Raw genomic sequence first — 13,071 nt, 5'->3', positions numbered from 1 at the left:
TCACGGTCATTGCCTGTTGTTGTTTTTTTGCAACCAAAGAACAGAAGTTATCATATTTGGAATGTGGAGGAGTGAGGTAGAGACGCTGTATGCTCTGATAGCGGAAGCGACCTGTCAATCACAGTAAGCCCGCCCTAAAGCAATGGAACATATTTGACTAAATCATGCTGTATTGAAGACGACAGGGAACTAGAGATTGAGACATAAACTCATGTTTAAAATGTTTACTGAGGGAATAAATCAAAAGAGACTTCTTTATAACCAGACTTCTTTTTTCAACCAGAGGAGTCGCCCCCTGCTGGTCAGTAGAGAGAATGCACGTTTTAAGACTCTTCTACATTGGCTTCTCTCGTCAGAACTGGAGGTTACACCTGATCTATGCAAGTGAAAGTGAGAAAGGAACCGGTTACTCATCTCACGCCCGAACCGACCTGATTCTTAACAGAATTTAAAATCACAATGGAAGCTCTGTCTCGGTGCTCACTTTTTACGTCTGTGTTTGTGTGCACCCGAACACAAACAACGGTCCACTTACTCTCCGCTTTGTGTCCACTTCTTTTCTGGACCAACACATCTGTTTACCCCAATATATATATTTGTGTGTGTGTGTGTGTGTGTGTGTGCAGAACAGAGTGTGGACAAAGGACTGGGTGTCTGGAGAGAGGGTGCTGGGTAGGGAGAAGGGGTGATGGGTGGGAGTCTGCAGGGGACGGCTGGCTGACTGGCTGTGTTTATGGATGTGGGTTTCGGGGGGCAAAGGTGGGGGTGCATGTGTGTGTGTGTGTGTGTGTGTGTGTGTGTGTGTGTGTGTGTGTGTGTGTGTGTGTGTGTGTGTGTGTGCGCGTGCATTCATCTGCATATCTGTCTGCATGTGTCTAAGAGCATGCATCTACTCATCTGCCGGTGAACCCGTCTGTGTGTGCGCATTGCCTGCCTCTTCGTAGGCGTGTGTGTGTGTGTGTGTGTGTGTGTGTGTGTGTGTGTGTGTGTGTGTGTGTGCGTGTGTGTGTGTGCGTGTGTGTTCCTTTTGTTTTGCTCTAGGTTGCCGGGTGATGGGACCAGCTGGAAGGGCTGAAGCCATTCACTTCCCTTCTGCTACCCTGAAGGCAGCCAGCAGAGAGGGAGGGGGGCTGGGGGGCGATCGGAAGAAATGAGAGGAGAAAAGCGAGGCAGATCTGTTTAAACCTCAGTGCAAAGGGACGGAGGGAGGGAGCATCAGATGAAACAGAGAGAGAGAGAGACGGCGAAGGCAGAAGGGTGAGGAAGTTTTGAACGCAGCTCAGAGTGAATGAAGAGTGTCAGGCTGAATCGTGATAGAGCAGCGGAGCTGACTCAGCCAGTCTGGTCTGGCGTAGGAGGGCCACCAGCAGGGGGAGTAATAGATTACTGTGAATGTAATCAGATTACTATCAATTTAGAGAGCAAAAAAAAAAGAAACTTTCAGTACGCAATCCTTCGTCAACTTACTTTACAAGACAGTAGGAGAGAATGTCTTAAGGTGGGTGGAGCCGGTTGGACCAATCAGGTCACACTACAGAGGGACGTTGCACAATCAGATCAGGGAATCCTAGTGGTCACATCATGGCACCAAAGGCCCACAATACAAGCAGGAAAACATATCTCGTACGGGGACGGTCAAGATGCACGTGAAGACAAGCTGCCGTACCGAGATCAAATGTTTAAAATATGCGATATGAAAGTGGGTGGAGTTCGACAAAAATGTCTTCTTGAGCCCGAGAGAGAGAAGAAAACGAGAAGAAATGGGATTAGAGAAAAGATATGAAAAGGCTTGCTAGAAGCTCATGAAGACGGAATCTGCTATAAAATGATAATTTAATAAAATGCAAATGTAATCCAATTGGTATGAGTATATCAACATGAAAAAAAACATTGGCATATAATTAGGACTGGGTGATATTCAAATCGTCCTACTAACGATAACAAAAACAAGGATACATGAAATTATTTAAAAAAATCACATATAGCAATATCTATAGATATGATATGATACAATACCCACAAGTAGCTCAGTACACGCTTTAAACAAGGGCAGGCCGAGATCAATGTAATACCCGCCCTCGTTGACTGTCACAATTGCGCCGCAATTCCTGAATCTCACAGAAATACTTTTGTAGGAAGTAGTTGCCTAAACCTGAGTGTCCTGTGAAGATGGAAGGTTCATTTGAAAAGACCGTGTCATCCATCGTTGTGTGGATAAAAGGCGAAAGGCATTATGTTTTTTGGTTGTTCCGTCCATCCGTCCCTTTCTCGTGAGCCATACAGCGCAGGAACGCCTGGAGGATGTTTCTTCAAATTTGGTGGTCAAAGGTCACTGTGACCTCGAAAACACGTTTCTGGCAATAAGTCCTATGCTAATTATGTTAATTTCCCAAAATGTCAAATAGGATAAAATGATGACGTGATGACATTTTGGACGGACGTAGACGTAAACTGCTACTCGACCGGTTGGCGGAGGCACACAACCGCGAAGCAAGTTTCAACCGATCAGACGGTTTTCTTTGCTTTTGCATATCATTTCTTACTTTAGCACATTGTTCAGACTGTATCTCTGATAGAAAAGAATATAATAAAACTAAAATTAAAAACAGAACAAGAATAAACCCCAGAGAGAGAGAGAGAGAGAGAGAGAGAGAGGGAGAGAGAGAGAGAGGGCTTCGTTAAAAAAGAAGCTGCTAGAGGGCGGAAAGAAACGGGGAAAAGAGATGGATAACAGAGGAACTGTAGGAGCTGGCTGCTGGTCTCTGAAGCTGAACCGCTGCGGCTGCTTCCTTGTGCCCTGACTTGCGAGTCGGTTCGCTTTCTCTCGAAGATTAATGACCTTCCTGTTTTTCAGCTCCGGTATCTCCCTCCACAGAGTTTCACTGCAGTTTGACTTGAAGTGCACTCTTTAAAAAATATATATAAAAAAAGAAGCTGCAGAATGTATTGTAAGAGGCAAGACAGCGACGGCAATGCGGGAGGGGACACACACACACACACGTAATGAGTACACACCAACTATTATCACTCTGACAGCCAGCGCTGCCTTCACTGCAGCTAACTTGTGACCCCAAACTGCAGGAAAAAAAACAAAAAAAACAAGTTAAGTTGTGGGAACGGTTTTCTCCGCCACCAATGTGTTTTAGTTGAGTCCCACCCCCTCCAGTGGACAGAGGTATCAGTGTCTATTGGTGAGTTGTCCTGCTGGAATGTGTCATGCTCACCAGTTTGCTGTGGATGGATTCACACACGCACACAGACACACACACATTAAAGAGTCAAACTTTTCACACAGCCTGGAGCCAAAAGCCATGAAAACAGTACTGCACTGTATGCCGACGGGGCCTTTTACAGTTGCTCATACTGTCTTCATGACCAGCTTAGCTGATTTGAACCATCATGTCACTTTTGTGTGTGTGCAGTGGCCCACTTTCAAGTCAAATCATCTGACATGATTTGGTGGCATTGCCTCCTGCTTGTTTTGGACATTGTATACTCTCATTAGTCTGTCGAACAACAGACTCAAGTCTGGTTGTGAATAGAGAGAAGTTATGAAACAAGGAAAACAGCCAAACGGACACACACGAGAACGAGAGAGAGAGCGACTTCTTTTCCTGTAAGTCACCTGACACTCGTGGCGTCACACGGCCGTGAGTCAACACACCTCCCTCCTTTCTCTCGCTCTCTGTGTCTCTCTGTTTGGGTCGCCCATGTTCTTGCAATGATTAAATGTTTTGTTTGGAGAACTCTAGCTAGTTTCTATTTATAGACCCATCTCCCTAAATTCTTTCGGTTATGCAATTGGAGGAGGAAAATAATGTGTTTGTTTTTTTGTACATATAATGATTTTGCTATTCTCAAGTTTTGTTTTTGTTGACAAAACCCCAAGACCAAACCAGCAATGTGCAATTGTGACTTCCCTACCTTGACCTTGACTCTGGCTCTCAGCCCCAAGTAGATTTATTTTTAAATAGCTCAAAAATATATTTTGTAATGGCTGAATACTTCCTGAAGCAGCTGGGCACTGTCTCTTTTAAAACCGAACAAAACTGGACACTTGTTGGGAACTATCTTCAGCTGTGGAATGATACATATAGAACCACAAGAGCATAGGGCTGAAATCATATCGAATAGAATAGGAGTAGAGCGGACATTGAACTGTTTTTGTGAATGATTCATCAAGTTTTTAGGGGGTTTAATTTATATGGAAGTTAGCCAGCTACAACAGTCGCAATGGCAACGGCAAAAATGGCCACCACTCTGACCATCCTGCCACCTGGATTAGAATGGGGATGTCCATTATCTATTTACAAAATCTCTGGGGTTAGAACTAAAACTTACCAAACTCTCCGCGACCTTTGAGGATACAGGATGGCGGGAAGAAAATCAAACTGCTGTAGTGCTGCTGTAGCGTTCACAGCAACCTGAGATGTGTTGATTCAATGACACAAACGGGGAGGCTGTGAAACCGTGAGGTTGACGATGAGATACGCTCCACTATCCAATCACAGCTGAGCAAAAACTCAAGCACAACTCAAGCATATACTGCATGCAAAGGTTTGTTAAGGGCAATGAATGTAAATGGTTTTGAGTAGCTGGTCCAACTGGCTGCTATAATTAAAGCCAGTGTGACATTGTTTGGAGTCACAAATGATATGAGCTTGTGAAGCAGCGGTAGTTGCTGATAAGTTTCTGAGACCAGTAATCTCATGATTAATTATCTCATGTTCTTAAAATAAACAGTTTACTTGAGATCACAACTTAATTGACCAATGTTGTTCGGATTCCAAACTGTTATTCCAAAGCTACATGGAATGACACAATAATGAAACCAGCCTGGATACATCATGATGTACCTTATCCATAAATCCTGATCATCTTTTTATATCTGGACACAACTCCCGTTTTGTTTTTTTAAAGACTCTAAATTTACAAGACAGCACGTTGTGTAGTGTGCAGCAATCTGATGACTTGGAAAGTAGTGTGAACTTATCCTAACCTGTTCCGTTGGTTTAAAATGAACCCTGGTGCGTTTGTCCGGTTGGTACAGTTTGTTGGGGCTTGTGTGAAAGCCGTGAATCAAAACACCAATGTGTTTTGATTTCCAAATTTAAACTACGAGCATTTTATTAAGTCTGCTACACAGTGACTTAGTGATCCCACAGTTGGCCTCATGATTACTCCCATATAACATACATTTGGTAAAGCAGCTGTTGGTTGTCACAGTAATGTGAGTGTAAATGCTTAGATCCCATCACAAGAAACCACTACATTTGGGGAGAATATTCGACGAACACGGCAGCACCGCAGGAGGCCGACTTTGCTCCCTTCTACTTCCCCTTTTGAAGTACATGAGTCAAGATGGTTGTTGGAGTCGGGGGGGGATGAACGAAGAGATTCCACTTTGCTTTGTGTGTGTATCAATTAAAGTAGTAGAGTACAACATTGGGGCACTCATCATGGATGTATCATGCAGTGTCAAGGATGAACCACCCTGTGTGCATAGAGGGGTGTAGAGGGGGAACGGTGGACACTGATAAAAAAGAGACTGGTAGAGAGACAAAGAGAGAGCATAGGAGGAGGTAGAGACAAAGAGAGAGGGAGAGAGAATGAGAAAGAAAGCAGATGGGTGTTTTTTGGTGTGGAGCCCTTCCCCTCCCTCCCTCCTTGTCTCCCCCGCTCCCTCTGTGTTGCCACACCCATGTCTAATAGTATTTATAATATTCTCTGGTCCTCTTCACACACCCTCTCCCAATCTGCTGGCATTCATGGATGTTTCCACTACGTTTAGCAAAAAAACAAACAATTTTAAGGCTAATATCAAAACGTTGACCACACTGCCTTTAGTACTCACCACATTTTTTATTTATTAATATATAATCAAAGGTGAAATTGCCCCGCCTGTGCACTTCCGTTTCGGGTTTTTAGTTATCAAATGTGATGCAATAAAAACAATGCCACGTGGTTAACGCTGTAAAATAATTGTTTAGTTTCAGAAGCAACAAGGTAACGCAACAAGGTAACGCAACTACGCATCGCAGCTACGCATCAAGGTAACGCAACTACGCAGCTATGCAACGCAACTACGCAGCTCAGCTACGCAACAAGGTAACGCAACTACGCAGCTATGCAACGCAACTACGTAGCGCAGCTACGCATCAAGGTAATGCAACTACGCAGCTATGCAACGCAACTACGCAGCTCAGCTACGCAACAAGGTAACGCAACTACGCAGCTATGCAACGCAACTACGCAGCTCAGCTACGCAACAAGGTAATGCAACTACGCAGCTATGCAACGCAACTACGCATCGCAGCTACGCAACAAGGTAATACAACTACGCAGCGCAGCTACGCAACAAGGTAATACAACTACGCGGCTACGCATCGCAGCTACGCATCGCAGCTACGCATCGCAGCTACGCAACGCAACAGCTCTTCAAGCGTAGTAAAAGAACGATGCCCATTTCGTTCCGATACAGGTACACTGCAATCTCAATTACGTTACGAGGGAATCGTATTTTCAACGGGACCAAACGGTCGTAGTTGTAAACCGTTTCAAACTAAATTGTTTACAAAACTACTTTTTTAATGGTTTAGGCAACAGAACTTAGTTAGGTTTAGTAAAACAATCTTTTGCTTTAAATTACAACAGAATTGAAAAACAACAAAAGCACTTTTGGGATTAGGCAACACAACTACTACTTGACCTTCTCCTTACGCAGACTTCCGCAGACTCATTTGAAAGTTGTTTGTAATATGTCAAAAGCTTTCATAATCCCTGACAAAATACATTTGCCTGGAAACTTACAGTGCAGTTTTGTTGTATAGGTGCGTCATTTTTAGGAGACTGGTTTATGTAGACGCTACATCACACCGATGTGGTGACTTAGTAGTAGAAGTAGGTGTCTTAACTGTAGTAGTAATATAAGTTGTTATAAGTGATAGTAATGGATTACTAAACTACTAGCCAAGTGCTATTGCATCTATACATTCCTTCATAGAGTCAATAACAGGCTAATAGTCGTGTGTAGTGTTTCCTTTATTACAAAGACAAACAGAGGACTCATCGATCACGTCAACAGACCATGAATCAATCATTCCAGCCGTGTGTGTATCACTATGTGAATTTGTAGACCCTGATGATGTAAAAAAAAAAAAAATGCATGCATGCTGTCACAGTGAGTATAAATGGAAGATGACGGTCTGCAAACTAATTCCGGTGACAGACGTAATCCTGTGCGTTACCACCCAGAGGTGCAACAGTGCGCTGGGTGGAAGCGACCGTGTAGCCGGAGCAGTGAACTCACCATGAGTCAGATGCACGCTGATAGTGACACATAACATGTAGCGTGACGCGTTCACCGTAATATTATTCTGATGATGTTTTACGCGTTTGGGCGTGCGGGGGAAATGTAGCCTTTCATTATGTTTTCAATGCATAATCTGTTAAACCTTTTGCATTGTGCTTTTTGGCAAATCTCTGTCTGATAGTTGCTGAATTAAAATCGTCACATTTATGGAAGAAGACTGCAGAAAAATAGAGAAAAATAAGGATGAAGCAATGGCAGAAGAAGGCAGGGAAGACAAGGAACGGGCCGAATTTGCACAGAGGGAAATAAAAGAAGAGCGAGGGAGAAATAAATAAAGATAGATGGAGGGAGGGAGGGAGGGGGGGAGGGATGTGGTGGGTGCAGCTCTCCAGTTGGTGTTGCTATGGCCCTGCCCTCCCTGCTCACTGAGCCATTTCCTGTTTTTGACCTGAAATCTTTATTTAGAGCCATCCCTCCTCGCTGCTCAGCATTCATGAGTCAACTCTGGAGTCCAGAGAGATGAACGCAGGACTTAAATCAGATCTCCATTCACCACAGAAGCTTAGTGCGCGTGCACATACTGAGCTAACCCGCCTGTTAGCCGTACTCCAGCTGGGCTCTCATTCAGGCTTTTTGCATGATTGCAAATATATTGAGCATAACAGGATATTCCCGTCTTTTATTATTAGTACAGCAGTTTCCACAAGCTTTTCTGTCTGCGCTGATGGAGTTGAGTCAGTTTATTATTTTCTTTAAAAAAAAAACCTCATACATGTCACTGATGACGTTTTTGTCTGTTGAGACCTTCAGCCAATAATGACGAGCGGACAGTATTTAAAATGCTGAATTTTTCAGGTGTATCCAGTTCACTTAAACATGATCTGTTGTCTCCGTCAGAAGACAAATTTCTCCACAAACGAAAAAGGCGGGAGTTTTGAATTAACTGCAAATGTACTGTCCCGATAGCAAAGAGCTCGTTGTCAGCAAGCTCGTTAGCGCCGAGAGCTTTTTCCCCCGACTCCTCAACAGAACTGTTTTTTTTAATACATTATGTGCAATCCTGCAAACAAAAAACAAACAGTGCAGATTTAAACAAATTATTTAAAAAAGAAGCATGGGGAGCTAACTGGCACGGCCAAATATTTCAAGACAGATGCAGGGACGAATTTTCGAAACGTATCCTCACGCAACGGTTGGTTGATATGTTATGAAAAGGTACTCCTCATTTTTCGTGTGTTTTACTAAGAAAACCAAAAATGTGTCAATTTCCGCTCGTTTCAAACTACTTAGGTTTAGGCAACAAAACCACTTAGTTAAGTTGAGGTAAAAAAAATATATACTTAGTTAGGGTTAGGTAACAAAAACACTTAGTTCGGTTTACGTAACAAAAGCAACACAACTACTTAGGTCGATGAAAAGATTGTCATTTTAATTAAAAGAACCACAAAAGTGTCGTAACTACATTACGCAAGTTACGTGACAAATAAATCAATGTTGACTTCTCGTGTCACACTGAACAGTGGTATCCTATAAAATATTGCAGTTTGTTGAACACAGGGCCGGCTCTAGCCCTTTGGTTGCCCTAGGCGAGATTTAGTTTTGCCCCCCCCCCCCCCCCCCCCCCCCCCCCCCCCCCCCCACAGACACACACAATACTGTACATCACTGAAGAGACATATATTAACTTAACAGCTTTACTTTGCATAGCAGTATTTCACCCACTTATAATTATACTATTCTACATTGCAGTTCAACAATAAATGGTGCATGACAACAAACACCAGAATAGTTTCAGAACATTTTCTTTTTTATCATTTTAAATAATTTATTACACACTCAAAGTTAGGATTAAATTAACTCCATAAACCGTGCAAAACACTCTTTTTTTTCAAATATGTTTATTGAACAAACCTCAAAACATGATACAAGCTGTATAGGGAATGACTATGGTTAACAAGGTTTGACAGGTTGTTTTTTCCCTTACACACAAATTCCCCCCCACTTCATCTCTCCTACCCCCTCCCCTTCCAAACAGGCAGTGAACAAGCATCTCCCACCCATTTTTGGAAATGTAAAGTCTGGACTGGTCTGGTCTGGTCCTCTGCAAACTAACTCTGTCCTTACCGCATCACAGAGGGCTGGCCAGTCAGCAGGATCTGTAGGTTCTCCCTGATATCAGGAATTGCGGAGGGTGAGGTGTCTGCAGGCGGCAGTATCGTTTCACTGGTGCCCTGAGAGCTTGATGTGGTCCTGGATGTCCCTTCACCTTCACCTGTATTCAAGCAAATTGTATAGCCAGACAAGCGGTGTTTAATATAATAAGTGAGATGATCATGAATGTGGTTGAACTTCTTTAAGAAAACAGGCTATTGTATTTAATACATGCTAACATGTTTCTATTGCACTTTAAAGTATGGATGTGGCTTGAATAAATACTATTAAATAGACTCACCTGATGCAGGCTGTGTGTTACTGGCCTGTGTGTTACTGGCCCCTTGAGTACTACTGGATGTCCCTTCTCCTGCAGCTGTATTTTAACAGAGTTCATCCATGCTGTTCGTTACACAATTGCATTTGGTCATTTCTATCATCCTACCACATAGTTGGATTGTACAAATACATTTAATCTGACCATGTAACTTGTAGTAGATAAATTACAATTACTGCCACCACTGCTACAAGGCTAAATAATACTACTGATTACAATTAGTAGTATTAATGTGATGTGATTATGAAAGTAATAATAATAACAATAACAAAAACAACAACAATAGTGCTAGTTGTGTAGGCTACTTACAAAGTTCAGAGGGAGGCGAATCAGGCGTCCTTTCTCCAGCAGGTGTCGGTCTCTGAACAAATTGCCTGAGTGCATCTGGCCAATTTAATAAAAAACAACAACACACATATACATTTTAGTGTATTCCTGAGGAGGAACTGTACAGAAGGATGAACACCACCACTATCCCCAAAATGGTTACTGTGTGTGTGCACCTGCTAGTTGTGAATTCACTAAACAGAACTTATGCCATTTATAATGAATGTAGACGGCAACTGTACTTTTCATAACTAGCATACAGTATCCAGATACTGGTCTTTTGACATGTGCATCCATGTAGGTTATCAGTGAAATTACGTTTGCTAGTAATAGCCTATGTAGCAAATTAGCAAAGTAACAGTTGCTAGCTAGCTATAGCTAGCCTAAGTGACAGCAATGAAACGTCCAATATTAGGTGATGCACAATAATAAATGTATTTCGTTTGACACCTTGATGGCTGAGATCAGAAGACTTACCTCTTTATCTATTTCTTTTCCTCTTCTTCCTTTTTTCGTCCCTGTTCTCCAGATGGTTTAGACCGCTTCATATTTGCAAATGTCACGCGCCAGTCAAAGTGGCCGCAATACATTTATTTTTCAGATCGCGCACATTTTTCAGACCGCACAAACTTTTTTTTGGAGTGAGCCATCTTTACAATAGAAGATCTTTGATGTGACGTGTTGAGTCTTGGCCAATCAGCGTCCCGTTTTCTCGACAAAAAAAATCAGATTTTTGGCCGAGTTGTTGTCATCACCGTAATAGAACATCTTAGATGTGACGTGTCTTGGCCAATCAGCGTTAAGATGTTTGCAGCGCCCGTTTCTCAATATGCGTGTCTCTCGGTACTTGATGAGAAAACTCACAGCTGACCCCCCCCCCCCCCTCGCGTGGCGAGGGCGCCCCCAACCCATTTGTCGCCTATAGCAATCGCCGGCCCTGGTTGGACACATCCACCGCCTTGTGTGGACTTTTCCGGTCTATGTACCTTTTCATTCATAATTACGTGGATAACATACAGGATCATTTCGTAAGATATTTACAAATCTGGATGAGACCAGATTTTTGTGCCATATCCCGGTTTGACCAGGCTGTTAACAGAGGAGAGTGACGGCCCTAAATGCTGTTTCCCACCCTGACATAAGGAGAAACTGAATGAGTCTGTGCCAACAGTGCAGTCTTGTAAACACTGGACTCTAAATGGGAATTATTGTGGCAGCCTGTCTGGCAAAATCGGGGGACTCGTATTGTGATTGTGACCGTATCAGTGCACAACTGGGTTGAGTGTGCAGCAGGGGGCATCGGGGACACAAACGGTCCAGGATGCCCATCTTTCTGCCCTGCTCCATTGGTGTTTTTGTGCGTCTGGAGCAGACTCTGCTGGGTTTTGTTTTAGTTTCCCGGACATCTGCTGCTGGGGCCGGACGGGCATCGCTCACCGGCCAAACAGCACCATCGCTCCAGTGCTCATCTCTGTGACCACCCGTCCAGTTTTGTGTCGATAAAAGAATAAATTAATGATTCCAAGTTCTCAGTCAAAGTGCAAAGCCCCAGCAGAAACTGACAACCATATCTGATAAGGCATAGCACTATTATGAAAGCGCTGGTAGGGCATGTGTCCAGATGGGCTCTTGACACAGCAGCTACAAGCTGAACGCTGCTTCCACTTTATAGTTTTTAAATGTTGTGACGGCTTGATTACATATTTTATACTGAGAGAGAGAGAAAGAGGGACACAGCGTTACAGAGCACACCACGCGCAAGCGCGTGTACGTGCATGTGTGGGCGGAGCAAAGTTGACGACGCCACTTCTCGGGGCAGCTGCTCGGTTTCAGCTTCTCCTGCTGCCTTCACGTGCTCCTCGTAAACCTACCCGCCCTAACAAAATGGATCCTGTCATGGCAGTTATCATGCCGCTGTGACATTAAGAGTGACCTCGGGATTATGGTTGCATAGCACGTGTGTATCTAGGGAAATATAAATTAATTAATTCTAGTCTAAATGAGCATCTAAATTAGATATTTCTCGGTATGAGGGAGAACAATTTAAGGGGGCCTTTGGACAAACGGTTGTACCATCTTAAAGTTTATCCCCCACTGAAAATGAATATTTTATTCATTTTTAATTAACAGTTACATGATAGTGAAATTCATCCAACTGACCTCTCGTTCCCACATCACTTTGCTTTCTGTCCTTTAAATGTCACATCTTCGTATCTCCATAGATCTCCCACGATTGGACCACGTTCTTCATTTAAGCGCCACGCTCACCATACATTCTCGCATATTAATTACGTTCATGTTCAGCATGTTTTACATCAAATCTGCGCGTGACTTTTGTGTCACACGCGTCGCGCCGATCAACTAAATACCTCGCTTCAAATTGCACCCTTTTGCGGCACATAGGCGCACGTGCATCTCACCTCGCGAGTGTGTCCGACGGCTCGTGAAGGCAGCAAGCGTTCCCGTGAGCGGAGGCAGTTTTTCTCCTCCTATCAGCGCCATTGTGTGACCGAGTCTCGGGGAGCGAGGACGGCTTGTTCCTCGGTAGCCGACGGGACCGTTTAAACACCCTCCATGTTTCTCTTTCAAACTCCGGCGGACCTGGACTCGGTAAGACACCGTTTATGTTCACGGAGCGACAGACAACACGGAGCGGCGGGGTAACGCGTTTTTTTATGAAAAATAGACCGCGGTGAAGGTTTATCGGTGGCGCTGTGGGCAGCGGAGGGTCTGGGGTGAAAAGTTTTCGTTTTAAACGGATAATAACCGGCAGTTGTGTCCGCGCTGTACTTCTAGAGACCCTCTTATCTCGATCTGGACTAAACTCATTCCCGTGTATGGAGCCGAGGAAGCGGCTGCCACTTTCCAGTTTATCACTACGGGGGGGGAAAAGTCTGATAAACTTTTTTTTTTTTTACCCTTAATACATTGAGCGTTTCCCCAA

Source organism: Taurulus bubalis (genome assembly GCF_910589615.1).
Source record: "Taurulus bubalis genome assembly, chromosome: 14".
Classification (NCBI taxonomy): domain Eukaryota; kingdom Metazoa; phylum Chordata; class Actinopteri; order Perciformes; family Cottidae; genus Taurulus; species Taurulus bubalis.
This window is presented reverse-complemented; position numbering follows the sequence as displayed.